The 23,270-nt window shown below is 55.2% G+C and overlaps 2 long non-coding RNA genes across 3 annotated transcripts; both read left to right on the top strand.

Annotated features, from left to right (window-relative positions):
• The first annotated feature begins 64 nt into the window (after positions 1–64).
• Positions 65–5,026, top strand: LOC142077210 (uncharacterized). Its single transcript, XR_012671625.1, has 4 exons — positions 65–636; positions 2,686–2,749; positions 3,132–3,305; positions 4,349–5,026. It is a non-coding gene; the product is annotated as an uncharacterized LOC142077210 (long non-coding RNA).
• A 9,938-nt stretch (positions 5,027–14,964) lies between these two features.
• Positions 14,965–20,177, top strand: LOC142077209 (uncharacterized). Of its 2 annotated transcripts, none has more exons than XR_012671624.1 (4): positions 14,965–15,785; positions 17,835–17,898; positions 18,394–18,454; positions 19,500–20,170. It is a non-coding gene; the product is annotated as an uncharacterized LOC142077209 (long non-coding RNA). The 2 variants fall into 2 exon arrangements; XR_012671623.1 differs by having other exon boundaries at positions 15,037–15,785; positions 18,281–18,454; positions 19,500–20,177.
• The last annotated feature ends 3,093 nt before the right edge of the window (positions 20,178–23,270 follow it).

The raw sequence follows: 23,270 nt of genomic DNA, 5'->3' as shown, positions 1-23,270 counted from the left end.
ACGTGGTGTCAGGAGAGTGAATTTTGGAGCACCCAGGTATCACTAGAAACGGAATGAATGAGACACGATGGAAACTGATATTTAAACTTGATTTTTACTTGATATTTTTTTTTTCCTGAGAGTGTTGACGGCACGTTGTCCTGTGGCTCAATCCACGTTCTGTTCAGTGGAGTCTTCAGTCTAGGACTTTTAAGGAAAAAAGTTGGTCCTTCCGAAAAAGGGCTAGTCATTCATAGGCTCGAGGCATAGACTTGGAGAGCCGCTTAAGTACGTGATCAGAATTAAAGCCAAATGTCGCTTCGTGTTGCTGCTGTTGGCCTTCACTTTCGTTAATTTCCCCGCTGCTCCGTCATGGTTGGGAGCTCTGAATCATCATTTTTTTCACTCCCTAACGCATTTTTCTCCCCAAGGAGAGGCTACGTTTAAAAGTTACTTAGTTTCCTCGCAAATGCATCGGTCAATAAAACGGAGTTATGATTATTAAAACCACACAAATGACACCGGTCTTACAGATCTGGACTATTTCTGAACACGTGTTCATCGCGTGCAGATGTCATTGGGATACGGATCACCTGCATTTCATGCTCTGACGAGACAATCTGCTGAGACAGGGACGAGCTCCAAAAGAAAAAAAAGGTACAACGTCAAGGTTTTGTTTTGTTGTTGGTTTTTGTGGGCTTTTTGTGTTTGTGTTATTTTTTGGTTTGTGTTTTTTTTTTTTTTAAAAAGAGTGCGATGTTGACTGGTGGCAGCCTGCAGAGCTCTCTTGCTGCCTGACCTCTCCTTTTCTTCTCTGTCACTCCTCTTTCGTGGCTGTAATTTTCACTCGGGTAGTTTTAGAAGAGCGATTTAGTTCCTCGCCTGTGTAGATGTGCTGGTAATACCTGGAAGGTAAATGCTTGAACCGGTAGCGAATAACTTGGCTACAAGTAGAATTTCTGAAGGAAGAACAACAACAGCAGGAAGCAAGTAGCGAGTTACCCCAAATTTGTGTGTGTCAAACACATCAAAGTTTTATTGCCAAACATTGTTTGGCAATGTGTTCCAAATGGCTCGTTTTGGTAAACTTAAATTTTCAGGAAGTTCAGGGTTGTGTGTGGAAAAACGTGCCCCTCTGTCTAGGTGTCCTGCTGCGTAAATAGCATCAGTCAGTAGCACATCCAGCGGCAGGGCTGCTGTTCCCTGCTCTCGATATTGCCGTAGTAGTGTTGTGATATTTCGACCTAAGAGGCGGGTTTAGGAATGGAAGGAGAATGCCTGCGTCCTGCAAGGGCTACGAATGCCGACCCTTTTCTCTGCCTGCTGCTTTCCTGTGCGTGAGATGAAACTGTATTGTTTTTCTCCCTTGTTCCCGGTAGAAATATTTCTGAAGCTGTCGCTGCTGTGGGTTTGCAATGTGCGTTACTGCGTTTTTGTAGAGTTCTAGTTACGGATCGTTTCTGCCGCGGCAAAGTGTCAAGATACGGTTTTCAGTTTAAAGCTTCAGAAGCTGCATTCGCTGAAATCGGCGTAGGTGAAGCTGGTTGTTGTGGTTTAACCCGGCAGGCAGCTAAACACCACGCAGCTGCTCGCTCGCTCCCCCTGCCCCCAAAGTGGGGTGGGGGAGAGAATCGGAAAAAAAAGTGAAGTTCGTGGGGTGAAGTAAAGACAGTTTAATGGGACAGAACAGGAAGGGGAAACAATCGTAACGATAAAAGAATATACAAAATAAGCGGCGCACAATGCGATTGCTCACCGCCCGCCGACTGATGCCCAGCCGGTCCCCGAGCGGCAGTCGCCGCTGCCCGGCCAACTCCCCCAGCTTATGTACTGAGCGTGACGTCATATGGTACGGACTGTCCCTTTGGCCGGTTTGGGTCATCTGTCCTGGCTAAGGTCCCTCCCAGCTTCTCGCTGGCAGGGCATGAGAAGCTGAAAAGTCCCCGACTAGCGTAAGCGCTACTTAGCCACAACTAAAACATCAGCGTGTTATCCACGTTTTTCTCGTCCTAAATCTAAAACACAGCGCTATACCAGTTACCAGGAAGAGAATTAACTCTATCCCAGCCGAAACCAGGACGCTGGTCTTGCGCATGATCCCGCTGTGCTCGCAGGGGTGCTCAGTGGCTCCTCATCAAAACAGCGAGGTGTGTGTGGACGTCCGTAGGGTTGCGCTAGGGGTCTGGGGGCGTTATGTATTTTTGCTGTTGGAAGACGGAATAGAGCGTGTGCCTGTTAAATCTAACGATGGTCGAAGGTTGGGAGGGACCCTGAGCAGGTTTGGTGGCACAACTGCAGTTTTCAAAGATCTCGACCGTTTGGAGAAACGGCCTGGAAAAAAGGATTCCTCTTTTGCAGCGAGTTCGCGAGGACAGACGGGTTGCCGTACTCTTTAACAAAAATACTCAACTTGGGACGTATCGGGTGAGGAAATCGCGGCTCTACTTAGGCTTGAGAAAACGTACGTAGGTGTCTGTGCCTGTCACCTGCGCGTCTCTAGGCAAGTGAGTTCTAAAGCTGCCGATGAGCCAAAAGAAAAGGCACGGTTGTCTAAAACATGCAGAAGCTCTAGTGGCCTGTCTCAACAACTGCACCAAAGATGATGCAAAATACTTTCTCCTCCACTCAGTTGTAGTCTTCACAGAAAAGGAAGCTTTGTGCTAAACGTGTTTGTTTTTTTTTTTTTTTTTCCTTTCCTCTCAGCAGAATGTCAACTGCCGTGAAAGTACGAGACGGATGGAAAGGATCCATAGTGGTCTGCAAGTACAAGGTATGCCTGTGATGTGTGTCTGCATTTTTCCTAAGGTGCTTGTAGTGTGGACTTTACAGTTAACACGAAGAATGTGGCAGCTCTCCTTCTATCTGATTTTTTTAACATGAAATATTTTAACACAAATACTAAAAATAAAGGTCTGTTCTGGAGCGTGGTACGCCTATTCAAGGCTTGCTTTCCTTCGTCTGTTTTCTCTTCCTGAAAGCAGAGTCTTCTGTTTCTGTGCGCTTGCTATTAAAGGGTGCTGTGAAAATAATGTTGGACTAGAAGAGGAAAGGAACCGTTTGTAAGAGTTCGGACGTTCGGGAGAAACAGGCTTTGTTTTCACGATAAAAGCTTTATGCTTTTTCAGTCAGTCAGTGTTTAAAATACCTTACAGGAGCACTCGAAAACCTTACTGAGATACTGGCATCTGTGCTAAAAGCAATCAAGGTCAAAGAAGAGGCGTGGACAACACGGGACAAATCGGCGTCGCTTCGGTGTGTTTTCCAGGCTTTCCCGAGAAGCGGTAGCAGCCTCGTAACTAGCGACAGAGAGTCCTGATGTGTTTTCGGTGAGTTACTGATTCTCTAATGTCCTTTTTCCTAACCTGCAGCGCGTAATTTTGACTTCGGGTGGAAAGAGATTTTCCAGAATGGAAATCTTTTTCATTCAAAGGAGTTGCCTTTTACAAACTTCCCATCAGAATGGATCTTCAGAGATGACGTGCTTGGCAGTAGAAGTCATCCGCAAGGAGACTTTTCACTCTCTCTGGAAAAAAAAAAGGAGTTAAGTCGATTTCCTTGCAAGGACCCAAGCGCAGCACATCTTCCAATAGTCGACGTATGGCTGATCTTTGGTTCTCGGGTGTAACGGTCGAGAGATCGTAAAGACGCGTTCCTCCGCACGCTTGGGTACAGCCAACAGCGTTAGCAAACCTGCCAGTCCTTTTTGGTAGCCTGATGTATTGCAGCACCGGGGATTTGATATTCCCCACCGCCTGCCCCCCCCCCCCCCCCCCCCAAAAAAAAAGTAAAACCGTATGGGAGATCTCTTATCTCACTGATTTTTCTATCATAAATGAAATTTTAAAAAGAAAGTTAAAATTGTCTAATTTCCAAACTGACTTGCGTTGTTTAAACTGCAACTGCCAAATAGCTGTAGTGTATAATTTATTAGGTGTGCTTAAGCAGTTGGGTAGTTGCTCTAAACGTTTAAAAAGAGAGGCAACTGAACGTTAGGGGCTTTTTTCCTGATCTTTTGGCAGAGTGCTCTGAAGCACTTTATTTCTGTCTCGCTTTCGACGGCGCGTTTCCCCGGCAGTTCGGTAGCATCGGTCTCGGCGCAGCTGGCCAGGCGTCCCTCCTAGTCATGTCACACACGCAAAACCCCTGGTCAAACGATAGCTGTGTAGCTTGGAGGTAGATAATTTAACGGTATGAATTCACAGCTACGCAATTTCAATGAACGCAAAAGGAAAATCAAATATTTTTATAGTACGAGTCTTCTCATTGTACGTATGTAAGCGTGCGCACGCCTTTTTAGCATAAAATGAATTGCTGAGATTTGTTCTTTCTTTTTCATTTTACTCTTCAAAGTTTTACGCTTCACTTTCAGCTTTATCGGCCAAGCGAGCGAGATGCGCAGCAGCAGCAGCAGCAGCGCAAGGGCTGGAGCTGCGGCGGTGGATCCGTGAGCGTAGATGCTGATTACGGCGCGCCCTTGTCCTGCAGCCTCACGGGGTTATCTCCCTGCAGCGGTGCTGTAAGGAAGGGACGAGGCGTTTTCCGACACCAGCGAGAGCGTTTACTTCTCTGCGAAGAACGTGTTCAGAATTGTGTCAATTAGTCTTCACGCCGATTTTAAGCGTTCGAATCGCTTGAGCTTTTAAAGGCGGCGTTGTATTTCGAGCTGACCCGTTTGCCTGGCACCCTCCTTTAGCTCGACTGCTACCCTCTCCCTTATCCTGACCGAATTCCTCTGCTGCCTTCGGTGCTGTTTTTTTAACGTGCTGAAATATCCGTTGGGATTTTTGTTTTTCAGATGCCTCGCTGTGAGCGTCCCGTGGTGCTCAGGAGAGACCCCCGGCCCAGGTTTGCCTGCCGGTCGTTGGGCGTGCTGAGGGTGAGGGGCCGGCTGGCAGCCTGCGGGACGGGGGCTGGGGGGGGCTGCAAGCGTTTGGGGGGGCCGCCCCTCCTTTATCTTTCTAGCAGAGCCCCCCTTTTTGGCGGGGGTGCGTGCGTACATACGTAAACGGCATTATTAAAGTAACGAGCTGCCGGTTGGGGCCGTTTCCCTCGTTTTGTGTCTTTTTGGGGGGGTGAATAAAAAGGGGGGGTTGGGGGGCCTGGAGGGGTGATGATGTCATTTGGGGCACCCCAGCATCACCACGGGGGTGATGATGCCGTGGAGGAGCAGGTGAGTGGGGAATGGGGGGTCATGGGGGTCCGTGTCCCCCCCCCCCCCCCAAAGGGGGTCACAGCCCAAATTGCCTGAAAATTCATGGGGGGGGGTTCAAAAATTTTTAAAAACTGTAAATATATCTGTGAGGCCTCGAAATAGAAAAAAATCTCTCCTTGTTACGTATATTGAAAAATAATATTAATTTATACGTACAAAAGGATTTCAAAATAAGGACCTATATCTGCCCTATTATATAAAGGATTTTAGAGTATAAAAAAATTCGAAAGATGTATATAGGGTTTTAAGATACAAAAATAACTCACGTCTCTATAAATCAAAAAATAAAGAACTTCCAAATGCAAAAAGGATGATACATTTTATACATGAAGGAATTTAAAATAGAAAAAGGTCTGAATAGATACCGCTATCTACACTTACTACGTGTTACATAGAGAGTCTACATAGACATTATATGTAATCTAAGAGATTATGTACAAGTGTAAATAGACATCTAAGTCTAAAACCTAAGTCTATAAAGATATAGGTGTAAATATATGTAAGTGTAAATAGAGAAGTCTATAAAGACATTTAAGTGTTCAAAATATGTAAGTCAACAGATCCATAGTCTGAGCAGGTATTATATATAAGAAGTGGGAAATAGGGGGGTATAAGTGAAACATAAATATATTCACTAAATATATATAGAGAGATATGTGTAAATACATTAAGTGTAAATGTCTCTGATAATAAGGTTTTTAAAATGCAAAGAAACCCTGTTTACAGAAAGGATTTTAAAATTCGACACACACACACACACCCACCCACCCACCCCCCGCCCCGGAACACCTCTCTATTGAAGATATAAAAGCGCTTTCAAAAGCTGCCTCTTCCCTGTTCTCCTTTTCCGCCTGTTCCCATCCTGATTGGGGGCCAGTTCCCCCAACAGGGACTTTCCCCTGCAGGGCTGCGCACGCAGAGCGGGACCTGCCGCCATGGCCTAAAAATACCACAAAACCCCTAATTCGGGGCCTGCAAGGGGTGGGGAAAAAAAAGCCCGCAATTTTGGGGGGAAAAATACCCAACTTGGAGCTCCCGGGAAAGCCAAATCCGCCTGGATTTGGGCAGCCGGAAAGCAAAAAAAACCCCATTTTCACGCACAAAACGAAAAAGCAAAAACCACCAATTTTTGTTGTGAAAAAGCGTTGAAAAACCTCCAAATGGTGGAATGTTTTGGAAAAGGAAAAAACCCCAATTTTGATATTATGGAAAAGCAAAAAACCCCCCGATTTGGGGAAGATTTGGGGTGAAACACCAGCCCCTTGAGGGGCATCGCTCGTGGTTATCCAGCGAGGGTCAGTCATCGGGAACGGATTATCTGTTGCGGGTCATCCCAGGCGAGTTTTCTGCTGTGGGTGGTCCCGGGTGGACCCCCTGGCGTAGGTCACCCCCACGCATGTCCCCCCCCGCCCCTCCCGGTGTCCGCCCCGCCTTTCCCGTGCGAGGTTTTCCCCGTGACGCGCCCCCCGTATCCCCTGCCCTCCTACCTCGTGCCCGCACTGCCCTCCTCTCTCCTCTCCCTCCTCCCACCCCCCGTGTTCCGCACTGCCTCCCCGTAACCCCTCTGCCCCGGACCCCTGGGGTGCTGCCTGCCCCGCCAACCTGCCCGTTGCCCCCCGCCCAAACTCTGGCACCCCCCTCCCGCTCCCCCGCACCCCACTCCCACCCCGCTCTCCCTCCTCCTGCGTTTTGGGTTTGTGCTGCAAACGGCGTCGGTGACGCGGGGCTGCGTGAGTTCCCGCTGCGCAGCGCTTGCACCGCGCCGGGGGCTGTGCTGCTCCTCGCCCCGCCCTGCCGGCGAGCGGGCTGGGGGTGCGCGAGGGCCTGGGAGGGGGCACCGCTGGGAGAGCTGACCCCGGCGGACCCAGGGGATGTTCCAGACCCTGTGGCGTCAGGAAATAAAACTCGGGGGGCGGTTGGCGGGGGGGCCGCTGCTGGGCTGCGGCTGGCTGGGCATCCGTCGGTTGGCGGTGAGCCGTTGTTTTCATTTGTACCGCTTGTCTGTGTGGGGTTTTTCGCTCTGTTGTTTGGGGTTTTTTTCCCCCCTTTTCCTTACAAGTGGAGTTTTTTCACTTTTGCCCTTCCAATTCTCTCCCCCCTCCCACTGAGGGGGGAGCGAGTGAGCGGTTGTGTGGTGCTGAGTTGCCAGCTGGGATTAAACCACGGCACAAGGTGAGTTGCAAGCCCTGCTGGCTAAACGCTTTAGGCTCTCCGTGTTATTCCTGCCATCTTGCCATCCTTGTTCTTTCCTGCTGCTTTCAAGTGCCTTGTGCTCCAGCAGCAGGCTGGGAAGGAGGGTTGTGGCAGGAGCTGCAGCACCCTGTGACTCCTTCTCAGGCTGCTAGCTTCGCCCTTTGTATGGGCTGCCGAGGTCGTCGGCTCCGCAGGGGCCACAGGCAGCCCGCAGAGCTTGAGGCCAAGCCATTCCTTTCCCCTCTGCGCAGCAGCGGTTCTGCCGCTGCTACAGGCAGCCGCTTGCTCGAGGGCGAGGGGCTGGGATGACGACAGGCTGCTGCACGCTTCAGTCGAACTGAGACGCCGTTCTCTGGGGAGCCGGTGCAAGGAGAGCTCAGGTCCGTTCTGTACTGCCGATGGCTCTTCACAAGGGAAGCGTGCTCTGGTTTTAGCAGAAAAAGGTGTCGGTCACAGGCAGCCGCCTATCACTGCGCACAGCTCAGCTATTTGGCAGGGGTCTTGCTTGTTCAAGTAGAGGCGTATTCCTCGCCTTGCAGTCTCGATGGCAAAACAATCGGGGGTTCAAGCTACAAAAGCACAGAGCAAGGATGGAACCTGCCGGGCTCTACGGTCAACTGCTGAGGACGCCTAATACACCAGCAGGCCTCTTGGCTTTCCCTGCCTCATTTCTAATTCCTTTGCACGCTGGAGGGCAGGGTGGTAAGTGACGTCGTGCAGTGTCTCTCCTCCAAGTGGCAAGCCCTGCGCGTGTGCAGGGTGAGGAGAGCAGAGTGCTGATAGCACAGAGGCGAGGAAAGGTGCAAACACCGCAACACAGCCCCAGGACCACCAGCGTATCGCTCGTTGTTTGCAGGTCAGCCACTGGCACCGGGTCTGCTCAGAAGCGCGGTTTCCTGATGGACATAGCTGCCCCTCCCCTGCTCTCAGGGTGTCACCCGTGTGGCCTTATTTTTTTTAAATCTCTCTCCAGCATCTGTTGAGTCGCCGCTGTCACTCCCACAACCCCGATGCCACCTGCAGACCGAGACAGCGATCCCTGGGGCTTCCTCCGAGTTAGAAAGAAACCTGTTCCACAGGTTCCCTGTGCTGCTTCTCCTCCCCGGGTAATGGGCTGGGGGGCACGGGCAGAAACCACCACGGGACTTGTAAAGTTACCGTCTTTCGATGGTACGAACTGGGCGGAGAGAAGGGGAAAGGGCCGGTGAGGCGACGGTGGCACCCGGCGGGCGGAATTGGGTACTGCAGCTCTTGAGCCGCGCATGCGCGGTGGGGCGCGCTCCTCTGCTCGCTGCTGCCACCGAGCGATCAAAGCTGGGTACTGCAGCTGTTGGGCCGCGCATGCGCGGTGGCGCGCTCTCCTTTGCTCGCTGCTGCCACCCTGTGACCAAAACTGGGTACTGCAGCTCTTGAGCCGCGCATGCGCAGTGGCGCGCCTTTCTTTGCTCGCTGCTGCCACCGAGCGACCAGAATTCGGTATTGCAGCTCTTCAGCTGCGCATGCGCGGTGGCGCGCTCTCCTTTGCTCGCTGCTGCCACCGAGCGACCAGAATTCGGTACTGCAGCTCTTGAGCCGCGCATGCGCAGTGGCGCGCCTTTCTTTGCTCGCTGCTGCCACCGAGCGACCAGAATTCGGTACTGCAGTGCTTCAGCCGCGCATGCGCAGTGGCGCGCTCTCCTTTGTTCGCTGCTGCCACCGAGCGACCAAAACTGGGTACTGCAGCTCTTGAGCCGCGCATGCGCGGTGGCGCCCCCTTTCTCCGCGCTGCCGTCCGCCGGTAACGGCAATGCCGTACTGTGGTGCCTGCGGGGTGATGCCGCCGCGTTCGTTGGTTCGTTCCGGTAAGGAAACGCCGCTGCCGCCCCACGTGCGCGGTGCCGGCGGGCGCTGGGCCTGCAAAGCGCGGACCTGCAGCGCCGGTGCCGCCCCCGTGCACGCGCCGCCCGGCGGCTGCTCGCTGCTGCCGCCCCGTGGCCGAATCGCGGTACTGCAGCGCCGGCACCGCTCAGGTGCGCAGCAGCGCCGCCGCCGCCGCCGCCTTCGCTGCTGCCGCCCCGAAGCCGAAGCGTGGTCCTGCAGCCCGGCGTTCGCGCGCCGGCTCTGGCCCCTCCATGCGCCGTCCCCATCCCGGTGCCTCCCTCATCCCGGTGCATTCGTCATCCCGGGCGGCAATGGTTAGGGTGCCCCCCCCCCGCATGCCAGCACCCCCAAGAGTATCGGCGTGTCCCGGTGCTGTCCCCATCCCTGGGGCAGCTCCCCGTCCCCTGTCCCTGCGGCTGGTCGTTGGGCTCTGTGTTCCCCCAATAAACCACGGGGACGGAGGGGACCCCTGGGGACAGGGGGTGGGGACCCCCAGAGAGTAGGCTGTGCTGCCGTCGCTCCTCGGTGCTGGCCCTGCTTGTCCCCTGTCCCCCCAGCGGTGACGAACTCCGGGCCACTGGCGGGGACCCTCACTGTCACCTTCCCCCCATGCCGGTTGCCACCAGCGACAGGGACAGCGACGCACCCCCGGGGGTGTTTGGGGTCCCCAGGGTGGGAGCGGAGCTGCAGGATGCCGGGTCCCCCCTGCCCGAGCCCTGCAGACCCAGGTGGAGCGCAGGCAACCCCGGCCCTGTCCCCAGCCCTGTCTCCGCGTGGCCGTGGGTCGGTGCTGCCATTGCGTGGCCAGCGGCTGGGAGGACACAGCTCCCGCCGGCTGGGGCCAGAGGAACCCGGCAGCCTGGGGACCCCCGGGAAGGGCCGGCTGTCATGGGGACTCGGCGCCCAGGGCACCCCAGAGACCCTACAACAGGGTGCAGCATGAACTATTTTATTACCTGTGCAGTATCCATGAGTGAGTCCCCATCGTTCCCATCCTGGTCCCCCAGTGGGTCGGGGTCCCAGCTGCCCCTGGGGGTGGCTGCAGGTGTCGGGGGTGGGATCCCTTCTCCCCGCGGTGCCCCCCACCTCCCCAGGGTCATCCCTCCCAGTCTCAACTCCCCACATGGTGTCCTCAATCTCCCGAGAAACACCTCTGTCCCCCAATGTCCCCCTACCTACCCCACTCCCAGGGTCCCTCCCGGACCCCAGGATTCCCCCCCTGCCCCATCCTGAGGCCGCCCCCCCCCCATCCCCATGGTCATGAGACACACACACGCACACCCCCTCCAGCACTGGGGAGACACTGGGAAGAGCCGGCACTGCCATCTCGGGGACCTGCTAGCCCTCATCCTCCCTAAAGTCTTGCACCATGCTCTGCTCCTTGGGGGGAGTGCCCACAGTCAGGGGGGTGGGGGCTCCCCTCCTCCCCAGGGAACCCCCCCAACCTGTCCAGGGCACCCTCTGCCACCTCCCCAGGGTCCAATCACCGTAACAGGGTCTGACCCTGGGATCCCGCTGGTTAACGTCAGGTGCAAGAGAAGGTTCCTCATTACTCCTTGATTAGTTCTTAGGTGCCAGCTCGAGCTGGGTGCCTCCAGAGAGGGACCCCTACCCCGGATCACCCTCCTTGCACACCTGCACCCGTTGCAGGAGGGTCCACGCGCACCATGGGAGCCATGTGGGAACCAGAGGCGGCCTCGAGGCTGCTCAGCAGCAGTCAAAACACCCCAGTGGTTTCAGGCACCGGCTGTTTTGCTCCCGAACCCAAGGGTACTGCCGAGAAAAATAACCACCACTGTCACACGAGGGTCCTGCACAATCCCCACCATCGCACAAGGGTCCCCGTGCACCTGCCCGCCATTGCACGAGGGTCCCCTGCACACCAACCAATTGCATAAGGGTCTTCCTGCACTGCCCCCCCCATTGCATGGGTGTCTCCACACACCGACCCCCCGCTGCGCAAAGGTCCCTGCACAATCCCCACCGTTGCAGGGAGGTCCCTGCGCAGGCACCCGCCGCGCACAAGGCGCCGTGCGCATGCGCACTTCCGGGGCGGGGACTACAACTCCCGGCGTGCCCCCCGCGGGCGGCCCGGAGGAGCCGCGCGCTGATTGGCTGCGGAGGATATTTCAACGGGGCGCGCGGCGGGCTCTGCACCCAGGCGGCGGCGGCGGCGGCGGCGGCGGCGGCGGCGGCGGCGGCGGCGGCGGCGGCGGCGGCGGCGGCGGCGGCGGCGGCGGCGGCGGCGGCGGAAGTCTGAGGTGCCGCGGGCACGGCGGGCTGGCGGGAGGCTGGGGACCCCCCGGGGGACTGAGGAGGGGGGCTGTGCGTCTCGGGGGGACCGGGGAGGGGGGCCGGGGGGGGCTGTGCGTCCCGGAGGGGGCCGGGGGGGGCTGTGCGTCCCGGAGGGGGCCGGGGAGGGGGGCCGGGGGGGGGGCTGTGCGTCCCGGAGGGGGCCGGGGGGGGGGCTGTGCGTCCCGGAGGGGGCCGGGGAGGGGGGCTGGGGGGGGCTGTGCGTCCCGGAGGGGGGCTGGGGGGGGGCTGTGCGTCCCGGGGGGGCCGGGGAGGGGGGCTGGGGGGGGGCTGTGCGTCCCGGAGGGGGCCGGGGAGGGGGGGCTGTTCGTCCTAGGGGGGCTGGGGAGTGGGGCTGGGGGCGGGGGCTGCAGTCCCCCAAGGAGCTGGGGAGTGGGGCTGTGGGTCCTGGCGGGGCTTGAGAGTGGGGCTTGGGGCTCCCACGGGGCTGGAAAATGGTGTGGTCGGGTGCTGTGAGCACCGGGGGTCCTGGGGCTGGGAGGCGCTTGCAAACACCGGGGAGGGGCTGCGAGCATGGGGGGGCACAAGGGTTGCACCAGGGTCGGTGCACGATCACCTCCATTGTACGGGTGTCGATGTACAGCCAGCCGGGCTGCACGAGGCGCCGTGCGCATGCGCGGTCCCGGGGCGGGGACTACAACTCCCGGCGTGCCCCGCGCGGGCCGTGTGGTGGAGCCGCGCGCTGATTGGCTGCGGAGGGTATTTCAACGGGGCGCGCGGCGGGCTCTGCACCCAGGCGGCGGCGGCGGCAGTCTGAGGTGCCGCGGGCACGGCGGGCTGGCGGGAGGCTGGGGACCCCCCGGGGGACTGAGGAGGGGGGCTGTGCGTCTCGGGGGGACCGGGGAGGGGGGCCGGGGGGGCTGTGCGTCCCGGAGGGGGCCGGGGGGGGCTGTGCGTCCCGGAGGGGGCCGGGGAGGGGGGCTGGGGGGGGGCTGTGCGTCCCGGAGGGGGGCTGGGGGGGGGCTGTGCGTCCCGGGGGGGCCGGGGAGGGGGGCTGGGGGGGGCTGTGCGTCCCGGAGGGGGCCGGGGAGGGGGGGCTGTTCGTCCTAGGGGGGCTGGGGAGTGGGGCTGGGGGCGGGGGCTGCAGTCCCCCAAGGAGCTGGGGAGTGGGGCTGTGGGTCCTGGCGGGGCTTGAGAGTGGGGCTTGGGGCTCCCACGGGGCTGGAAAATGGTGTGGTCGGGTGCTGTGAGCACCGGGGGTCCTGGGGCTGGGAGGCGCTTGCAAACACCGGGGAGGGGCTGCGAGCATGGGGGGGCACAAGGGTTGCACCAGGGTCGGTGCACGATCACCTCCATTGTACGGGTGTCGATGTACAGCCAGCCGGGCTGCACGAGGCGCCGTGCGCATGCGCGGTCCCGGGGCGGGGACTACAACTCCCGGCGTGCCCCGCGCGGGCGGTCCGGTGGAGCCGCGCGCTGATTGGCTGCGGAGGGTATTTCAACGGGGCGCGCGGCGGGCTCTGCACCGAGGCGGCGGCGCAGCGTGAGCGTGAGGGGCCGCGGGCCCGGGGAGCCGAGGAGTGGGGCTGTGGCGGGGGGGCGGGGCGGTCCTGCAGGCTCCGGGGACGGGGGCTGGGGGGGCTCCAGGCGGAGGAGGGGCTGTGAGCATCTGGGGAGTGGGGCTGGGGGGCGGGGCTGTGTGCCCTAGGGGGGCCGCGCAGTGGGGCCGGGGCGGGGGGGCGGGGTGGGCGCTGTGTGCAAACAGACCCTCCCTGCGAGTCCCCACTGTCGCCCCGTGGGGCCGGGCACCCCCCAGCCCTCCCTGCAGGCAGACGGGCAGCCTGTAGGCGATGGAGGCCGCCCGCCCCAGCGAGGTGCTCGAGCCTGGGGGCTTCACGGGCCGAGTCGAGGGAGGAGCTGCTGGAGAGAGGGCTTAGAAACGGCCTTCTGCTCCCGAAACTGCTGGAGCATTTGAAGGGGAGGGACAGGTCCACCCCAGGGCCCCAAGGGGAAGCCCTCGGAGCAGGGACTTGGGGTCGTTCCAGGAGCAAAAGCTGGTCCCAGCCAGCTCGCCTCTGCTCCCCCGGCACCGGGATCGGACCTTTCAGTCCTGTTTCTGCCCGAAGCATCACACAAGCGCTTGCCCTCCCCGGGGGCATCTTTGGGCCTTGAGAACAGGCGCAGCAGCTGGGTTTTTGGGCTCAGAAATGGGTGCCAAGTGAGCTGGTTTGGGGGCCCAAAGCAGAAGCCGGTTTGGCCGTTTGTGCGGGGGGCTGGGAGGGCATTGGGGGCTGCGGGGGAAAGCAGGGGGTGGGCAGGGTGCGTGGACCCTCCCCGGGGGGAGGGGCTCTGGTCCTGCTGGACCCCGAAGTGCGGGAGGCCGGCACGCACCAGGCCCAACTCAACGTCTGCGGTGGTCTCTGGGGGGAAGAGGTGGTCTCTGCTTTTCAGACCCCGCACGCCCTCTTCGAGTCCAGCTCTTGCTTGTCGACTGCTTCGAATAGTTATTAACTGATTAGTCGTACAAACTAATTAATGTTTATACAATGTCCAACTATGATATTTAATCCTAATAGTCGAGTTTTGACGGCGATTGGTTTACGACCTTGTCAAAAGCCCAGGCTGTTGCAAATAGCTGGAGCTTGTAAGGAGAAGGAGCTGAAATCAACGGTGCAGAGCTGGAGCTTCAATTAGCCAGAACCGTCGCAAGCAGGAGCTGGAACGAGACGGGGTGTCCGCTGTCTGGGGCATGCCTTAGCCAGAGGCAAAATTACCAGCAGCTGTAACGAGCGGGAGCTGCGATTCGCTGCAGTGTCTGTTTGCCGGAGCATCCGTCGGCCAGACTGCACTCCCAGCACGGCTGAAGAGCAGCCAGGCGCAGGCAGGGCTGTCCCCGGCAAGGCGCTCCGAGCGGCAGGGAGGCGAGTTGTCCTTCTGCTAGCGGGGAGCCCGGCCTCTTCCCTCGGGGATTAAATCCACGCCACGCGTGGATCCGCTCTCTTTGCGTGGAGGGTCTCTCCCGGTCCCGTTCCCGAGGGCTGAAGCGAGGTCCCCCGGGGGGCAGGCGGCAGCACGAGGCGGCGGTGTCTCCCCGGTACCCGGCAAAGGGGAGCGAAACCGGCCGGCTGGAGCTCCCGGGGTGCACAGCCCGGCCCCGCACGGCAGAATCCTTCCCTGGGTTTTCGCCGTTGGCTGGGTGTGACAAACAGGTTCATTTTGTGCCTCCTCTTTTCCCAGCGTCACCTTCTGCGTCACGTGAAGAAAATCCTGCGTGGTTGACGCCGCTTGCTGCTCAGGTGATGGCACGTGTGGGGCCGGGGGAGCCGGGAGAAACATTGGTGCGTTCAAGGTCGCTGCAGGTGCTCCCCGTTAAACCCAGGGAAAAGGCAAATTTGCTGCTGGTGCAGAAAAGCTGATGAACAATTGCCGTGAACAGAGCGTGCCTACGTACCCTCGTTAGCGTAACTAACCCTGGGTAGTTACGAGTGTTTTCCTTTCAGGGAAAAGAATGAGCTTTCATCTACGAAAAATTAAGAGCTGCCTGTGTCCTTCTTTAAGTTCAAGTGTTTCTCTTCTGTTTGTTCATACTGATTTTATGGGCAGGTTGGAAATAGCCTTTTATTTTTATAGGCATAACTCAATTTGTAGTACTACGTGGTGTCAGGAGAGTGAATTTTGGAGCACCCAGGTATCACTAGAAACGGAATGAATGAGACACGATGGAAACTGATATTTAAACTTGATTTTTACTTGATATTTTTTTTTTCCTGAGAGTGTTGACGGCACGTTGTCCTGTGGCTCAATCCACGTTCTGTTCAGTGGAGTCTTCAGTCTAGGACTTTTAAGGAAAAAAGTTGGTCCTTCCGAAAAAGGGCTAGTCATTCATAGGCTCGAGGCATAGACTTGGAGAGCCGCTTAAGTACGTGATCAGAATTAAAGCCAAATGTCGCTTCGTGTTGCTGCTGTTGGCCTTCACTTTCGTTAATTTCCCCGCTGCTCCGTCATGGTTGGGAGCTCTGAATCATCATTTTTTTCACTCCCTAACGCATTTTTCTCCCCAAGGAGAGGCTACGTTTAAAAGTTACTTAGTTTCCTCGCAAATGCATCGGTCAATAAAACGGAGTTATGATTATTAAAACCACACAAATGACACCGGTCTTACAGATCTGGACTATTTCTGAACACGTGTTCATCGCGTGCAGATGTCATTGGGATACGGATCACCTGCATTTCATGCTCTGACGAGACAATCTGCTGAGACAGGGACGAGCTCCAAAAGAAAAAAAAGGTACAACGTCAAGGTTTTGTTTTGTTGTTGGTTTTTGTGGGCTTTTTGTGTTTGTGTTATTTTTTGGTTTGTGTTTTTTTTTTTTTTAAAAAGAGTGCGATGTTGACTGGTGGCAGCCTGCAGAGCTCTCTTGCTGCCTGACCTCTCCTTTTCTTCTCTGTCACTCCTCTTTCGTGGCTGTAATTTTCACTCGGGTAGTTTTAGAAGAGCGATTTAGTTCCTCGCCTGTGTAGATGTGCTGGTAATACCTGGAAGGTAAATGCTTGAACCGGTAGCGAATAACTTGGCTACAAGTAGAATTTCTGAAGGAAGAACAACAACAGCAGGAAGCAAGTAGCGAGTTACCCCAAATTTGTGTGTGTCAAACACATCAAAGTTTTATTGCCAAACATTGTTTGGCAATGTGTTCCAAATGGCTCGTTTTGGTAAACTTAAATTTTCAGGAAGTTCAGGGTTGTGTGTGGAAAAACGTGCCCCTCTGTCTAGGTGTCCTGCTGCGTAAATAGCATCAGTCAGTAGCACATCCAGCGGCAGGGCTGCTGTTCCCTGCTCTCGATATTGCCGTAGTAGTGTTGTGATATTTCGACCTAAGAGGCAGGTTTAGGAATGGAAGGAGAATGCCTGCGTCCTGCAAGGGCTACGAATGCCGACCCTTTTCTCTGCCTGCTGCTTTCCTGTGCGTGAGATGAAACTGTATTGTTTTTCTCCCTTGTTCCCGGTAGAAATATTTCTGAAGCTGTCGCTGCTGTGGGTTTGCAATGTGCGTTACTGCGTTTTTGTAGAGTTCTAGTTACGGATCGTTTCTGCCGCGGCAAAGTGTCAAGATACGGTTTTCAGTTTAAAGCTTCAGAAGCTGCATTCGCTGAAATCGGCGTAGGTGAAGCTGGTTGTTGTGGTTTAACCCGGCAGGCAGCTAAACACCACGCAGCTGCTCGCTCGCTCCCCCTGCCCCCAAAGTGGGGTGGGGGAGAGAATCGGAAAAAAAAGTGAAGTTCGTGGGGTGAAGTAAAGACAGTTTAATGGGACAGAACAGGAAGGGGAAACAATCGTAACGATAAAAGAATATACAAAATAAGCGGCGCACAATGCGATTGCTCACCGCCCGCCGACTGATGCCCAGCCGGTCCCCGAGCGGCAGTCGCCGCTGCCCGGCCAACTCCCCCAGCTTATGTACTGAGCGTGACGTCATATGGTACGGACTGTCCCTTTGGCCGGTTTGGGTCATCTGTCCTGGCTAAGGTCCCTCCCAGCTTCTCGCTGGCAGGGCATGAGAAGCTGAAAAGTCCCCGACTAGCGTAAGCGCTACTTAGCCACAACTAAAACATCAGCGTGTTATCCACGTTTTTCTCGTCCTAAATCTAAAACACAGCGCTATACCAGTTACCAGGAAGAGAATTAACTCTATCCCAGCCGAAACCAGGACGCTGGTCTTGCGCATGATCCCGCTGTGCTCGCAGGGGTGCTCAGTGGCTCCTCATCAAAACAGCGAGGTGTGTGTGGACGTCCGTAGGGTTGCGCTAGGGGTCTGGGGGCGTTATGTATTTTTGCTGTTGGAAGACGGAATAGAGCGTGTGCCTGTTAAATCTAACGATGGTCGAAGGTTGGGAGGGACCCTGAGCAGGTTTGGTGGCACAACTGCAGTTTTCAAAGATCTCGACCGTTTGGAGAAACGGCCTGGAAAAAAGGATTCCTCTTTTGCAGCGAGTTCGCGAGGACAGACGGGTTGCCGTACTCTTTAACAAAAATACTCAACTTGGGACGTATCGGGTGAGGAAATCGCGGCTCTACTTAGGCTTGAGAAAACGTACGTAGGTGTCTGTGCCTGTCACCTGCGCGTCTCTAGGCAAGTGAGTTCTAAAGCTGCCGATGAGCCAAAAGAAAAGGCACGGTTGTCTAAAACATGCAGAAGCTCTAGTGGCCTGTCTCAACAACTGCACCAAAGATGATGCAAAATACTTTCTCCTCCACTCAGTTGTAGTCTTCACAGAAAAGGAAGCTTTGTGCTAAACGTGTTTGTTTTTTTTTTTTTTTTTCCTTTCCTCTCAGCAGAATGTCAACTGCCGTGAAAGTACGAGACGGATGGAAAGGATCCATAGTGGTCTGCAAGTACAAGGTATGCCTGTGATGTGTGTCTGCATTTTTCCTAAGGTGCTTGTAGTGTGGACTTTACAGTTAACACGAAGAATGTGGCAGCTCTCCTTCTATCTGATTTTTTTAACATGAAATATTTTAACACAAATACTAAAAATAAAGGTCTGTTCTGGAGCGTGGTACGCCTATTCAAGGCTTGCTTTCCTTCGTCTGTTTTCTCTTCCTGAAAGCAGAGTCTTCTGTTTCTGTGCGCTTGCTATTAAAGGGTGCTGTGAAAATAATGTTGGACTAGAAGAGGAAAGGAACCGTTTGTAAGAGTTCGGACGTTCGGGAGAAACAGGCTTTGTTTTCACGATAAAAGCTTTATGCTTTTTCAGTCAGTCAGTGTTTAAAATACCTTACAGGAGCACTCGAAAACCTTACTGAGATACTGGCATCTGTGCTAAAAGCAATCAAGGTCAAAGAAGAGGCGTGGACAACACGGGACAAATCGGCGTCGCTTCGGTGTGTTTTCCAGGCTTTCCCGAGAAGCGGTAGCAGCCTCGTAACTAGCGACAGAGAGTCCTGATGTGTTTTCGGTGAGTTACTGATTCTCTAATGTCCTTTTTCCTAACCTGCAGCGCGTAATTTTGACTTCGGGTGGAAAGAGATTTTCCAGAATGGAAATCTTTTTCATTCAAAGGAGTTGCCTTTTACAAACTTCCCATCAGAATGGATCTTCAGAGATGACGTGCTTGGCAGTAGAAGTCATCCGCAAGGAGACTTTTCACTCTCTCTGGAAAAAAAAAAGGAGTTAAGTCGATTTCCTTGCAAGGACCCAAGCGCAGCACATCTTCCAATAGTCGACGTATGGCTGATCTTTGGTTCTCGGGTGTAACGGTCGAGAGATCGTAAAGACGCGTTCCTCCGCACGCTTGGGTACAGCCAACAGCGTTAGCAAACCTGCCAGTCCTTTTTGGTAGCCTGATGTATTGCAGCACCGGGGATTTGATATTCCCCACCGCCTGCCCCCCCCCCCCCCCCCCCCCCAAAAAAAAAGTAAAACCGTATGGGAGATCTCTTATCTCACTGATTTTTCTATCATAAATGAAATTTTAAAAAGAAAGTTAAAATTGTCTAATTTCCAAACTGACTTGCGTTGTTTAAACTGCAACTGCCAAATAGCTGTAGTGTATAATTTATTAGGTGTGCTTAAGCAGTTGGGTAGTTGCTCTAAACGTTTAAAAAGAGAGGCAACTGAACGTTAGGGGCTTTTTTCCTGATCTTTTGGCAGAGTGCTCTGAAGCACTTTATTTCTGTCTCGCTTTCGACGGCGCGTTTCCCCGGCAGTTCGGTAGCATCGGTCTCGGCGCAGCTGGCCAGGCGTCCCTCCTAGTCATGTCACACACGCAAAACCCCTGGTCAAACGATAGCTGTGTAGCTTGGAGGTAGATAATTTAACGGTATGAATTCACAGCTACGCAATTTCAATGAACGCAAAAGGAAAATCAAATATTTTTATAGTACGAGTCTTCTCATTGTACGTATGTAAGCGTGCGCACGCCTTTTTAGCATAAAATGAATTGCTGAGATTTGTTCTTTCTTTTTCATTTTACTCTTCAAAGTTTTACGCTTCACTTTCAGCTTTATCGGCCAAGCGAGCGAGATGCGCAGCAGCAGCAGCAGCAGCGCAAGGGCTGGAGCTGCGGCGGTGGATCCGTGAGCGTAGATGCTGATTACGGCGCGCCCTTGTCCTGCAGCCTCACGGGGTTATCTCCCTGCAGCGGTGCTGTAAGGAAGGGACGAGGCGTTTTCCGACACCAGCGAGAGCGTTTACTTCTCTGCGAAGAACGTGTTCAGAATTGTGTCAATTAGTCTTCACGCCGATTTTAAGCGTTCGAATCGCTTGAGCTTTTAAAGGCGGCGTTGTATTTCGAGCTGACCCGTTTGCCTGGCACCCTCCTTTAGCTCGACTGCTACCCTCTCCCTTATCCTGACCGAATTCCTCTGCTGCCTTCGGTGCTGTTTTTTTAACGTGCTGAAATATCCGTTGGGATTTTTGTTTTTCAGATGCCTCGCTGTGAGCGTCCCGTGGTGCTCAGGAGAGACCCCCGGCCCAGGTTTGCCTGCCGGTCGTTGGGCGTGCTGAGGGTGAGGGGCCGGCTGGCAGCCTGCGGGACGGGGGCTGGGGGGGGCTGCAAGCGTTTGGGGGGGCCGCCCCTCCTTTATCTTTCTAGCAGAGCCCCCCTTTTTGGCGGGGGTGCGTGCGTACATACGTAAACGGCATTATTAAAGTAACGAGCTGCCGGTTGGGGCCGTTTCCCTCGTTTTGTGTCTTTTTGGGGGGGTGAATAAAAAGGGGGGGTTGGGGGGCCTGGAGGGGTGATGATGTCATTTGGGGCACCCCAGCATCACCACGGGGGTGATGATGCCGTGGAGGAGCAGGTGAGTGGGGAATGGGGGGTCATGGGGGTCCGTGTCCCCCCCCCCCCCCAAAGGGGGTCACAGCCCAAATTGCCTGAAAATTCATGGGGGGGGGTTCAAAAATTTTTAAAAACTGTAAATATATCTGTGAGGCCTCGAAATAGAAAAAAATCTCTCCTTGTTACGTATATTGAAAAATAATATTAATTTATACGTACAAAAGGATTTCAAAATAAGGACCTATATCTGCCCTATTATATAAAGGATTTTAGAGTATAAAAAAATTCGAAAGATGTATATAGGGTTTTAAGATACAAAAATAACTCACGTCTCTATAAATCAAAAAATAAAGAACTTCCAAATGCAAAAAGGATGATACATTTTATACATGAAGGAATTTAAAATAGAAAAAGGTCTGAATAGATACCGCTATCTACACTTACTACGTGTTACATAGAGAGTCTACATAGACATTATATGTAATCTAAGAGATTATGTACAAGTGTAAATAGACATCTAAGTCTAAAACCTAAGTCTATAAAGATATAGGTGTAAATATATGTAAGTGTAAATAGAGAAGTCTATAAAGACATTTAAGTGTTCAAAATATGTAAGTCAACAGATCCATAGTCTGAGCAGGTATTATATATAAGAAGTGGGAAATAGGGGGGTATAAGTGAAACATAAATATATTCACTAAATATATATAGAGAGATATGTGTAAATACATTAAGTGTAAATGTCTCTGATAATAAGGTTTTTAAAATGCAAAGAAACCCTGTTTACAGAAAGGATTTTAAAATTCGACACACACACACACACCCACCCACCCACCCCCCGCCCCGGAACACCTCTCTATTGAAGATATAAAAGCGCTTTCAAAAGCTGCCTCTTCCCTGTTCTCCTTTTCCGCCTGTTCCCATCCTGATTGGGGGCCAGTTCCCCCAACAGGGACTTTCCCCTGCAGGGCTGCGCACGCAGAGCGGGACCTGCCGCCATGGCCTAAAAATACCACAAAACCCCTAATTCGGGGCCTGCAAGGGGTGGGGAAAAAAAAGCCCGCAATTTTGGGGGGAAAAATACCCAACTTGGAGCTCCCGGGAAAGCCAAATCCGCCTGGATTTGGGCAGCCGGAAAGCAAAAAAAACCCCATTTTCACGCACAAAACGAAAAAGCAAAAACCACCAATTTTTGTTGTGAAAAAGCGTTGAAAAACCTCCAAATGGTGGAATGTTTTGGAAAAGGAAAAAACCCCAATTTTGATATTATGGAAAAGCAAAAAACCCCCCGATTTGGGGAAGATTTGGGGTGAAACACCAGCCCCTTGAGGGGCATCGCTCGTGGTTATCCAGCGAGGGTCAGTCATCGGGAACGGATTATCTGTTGCGGGTCATCCCAGGCGAGTTTTCTGCTGTGGGTGGTCCCGGGTGGACCCCCTGGCGTAGGTCACCCCCACGCATGTCCCCCCCCGCCCCTCCCGGTGTCCGCCCCGCCTTTCCCGTGCGAGGTTTTCCCCGCGACGCGCCCCCCGTATCCCCTGCCCTCCTACCTCGTGCCCGCACTGCCCTCCTCTCTCCTCTCCCTCCTCCCACCCCCCGTGTTCCGCACTGCCTCCCCGTAACCCCTCTGCCCCGGACCCCTGGGGTGCTGCCTGCCCCGCCAACCTGCCCGTTGCCCCCCGCCCAAACTCTGGCACCCCCCTCCCGCTCCCCCGCACCCCACTCCCACCCCGCTCTCCCTCCTCCTGCGTTTTGGGTTTGTGCTGCAAACGGCGTCGGTGACGCGGGGCTGCGTGAGTTCCCGCTGCGCAGCGCTTGCACCGCGCCGGGGGCTGTGCTGCTCCTCGCCCCGCCCTGCCGGCGAGCGGGCTGGGGGTGCGCGAGGGCCTGGGAGGGGGCACCGCTGGGAGAGCTGACCCCGGCGGACCCAGGGGATGTTCCAGACCCTGTGGCGTCAGGAAATAAAACTCGGGGGGCGGTTGGCGGGGGGGCCGCTGCTGGGCTGCGGCTGGCTGGGCATCCGTCGGTTGGCGGTGAGCCGTTGTTTTCATTTGTACCGCTTGTCTGTGTGGGGTTTTTCGCTCTGTTGTTTGGGGTTTTTTTCCCCCCTTTTCCTTACAAGTGGAGTTTTTTCACTTTTGCCCTTCCAATTCTCTCCCCCCTCCCACTGAGGGGGGAGCGAGTGAGCGGTTGTGTGGTGCTGAGTTGCCAGCTGGGATTAAACCACGGCACAAGGTGAGTTGCAAGCCCTGCTGGCTAAACGCTTTAGGCTCTCCGTGTTATTCCTGCCATCTTGCCATCCTTGTTCTTTCCTGCTGCTTTCAAGTGCCTTGTGCTCCAGCAGCAGGCTGGGAAGGAGGGTTGTGGCAGGAGCTGCAGCACCCTGTGACTCCTTCTCAGGCTGCTAGCTTCGCCCTTTGTATGGGCTGCCGAGGTCGTCGGCTCCGCAGGGGCCACAGGCAGCCCGCAGAGCTTGAGGCCAAGCCATTCCTTTCCCCTCTGCGCAGCAGCGGTTCTGCCGCTGCTACAGGCAGCCGCTTGCTCGAGGGCGAGGGGCTGGGATGACGACAGGCTGCTGCACGCTTCAGTCGAACTGAGACGCCGTTCTCTGGGGAGCCGGTGCAAGGAGAGCTCAGGTCCGTTCTGTACTGCCGATGGCTCTTCACAAGGGAAGCGTGCTCTGGTTTTAGCAGAAAAAGGTGTCGGTCACAGGCAGCCGCCTATCACTGCGCACAGCTCAGCTATTTGGCAGGGGTCTTGCTTGTTCAAGTAGAGGCGTATTCCTCGCCTTGCAGTCTCGATGGCAAAACAATCGGGGGTTCAAGCTACAAAAGCACAGAGCAAGGATGGAACCTGCCGGGCTCTACGGTCAACTGCTGAGGACGCCTAATACACCAGCAGGCCTCTTGGCTTTCCCTGCCTCATTTCTAATTCCTTTGCACGCTGGAGGGCAGGGTGGTAAGTGACGTCGTGCAGTGTCTCTCCTCCAAGT

Source organism: Calonectris borealis, unplaced genomic scaffold (genome assembly GCF_964195595.1).
Source record: "Calonectris borealis unplaced genomic scaffold, bCalBor7.hap1.2 HAP1_SCAFFOLD_176, whole genome shotgun sequence".
Taxonomy (NCBI): Eukaryota; Metazoa; Chordata; class Aves; order Procellariiformes; family Procellariidae; genus Calonectris; species Calonectris borealis.
This window is presented reverse-complemented; position numbering and strand designations above follow the sequence as displayed.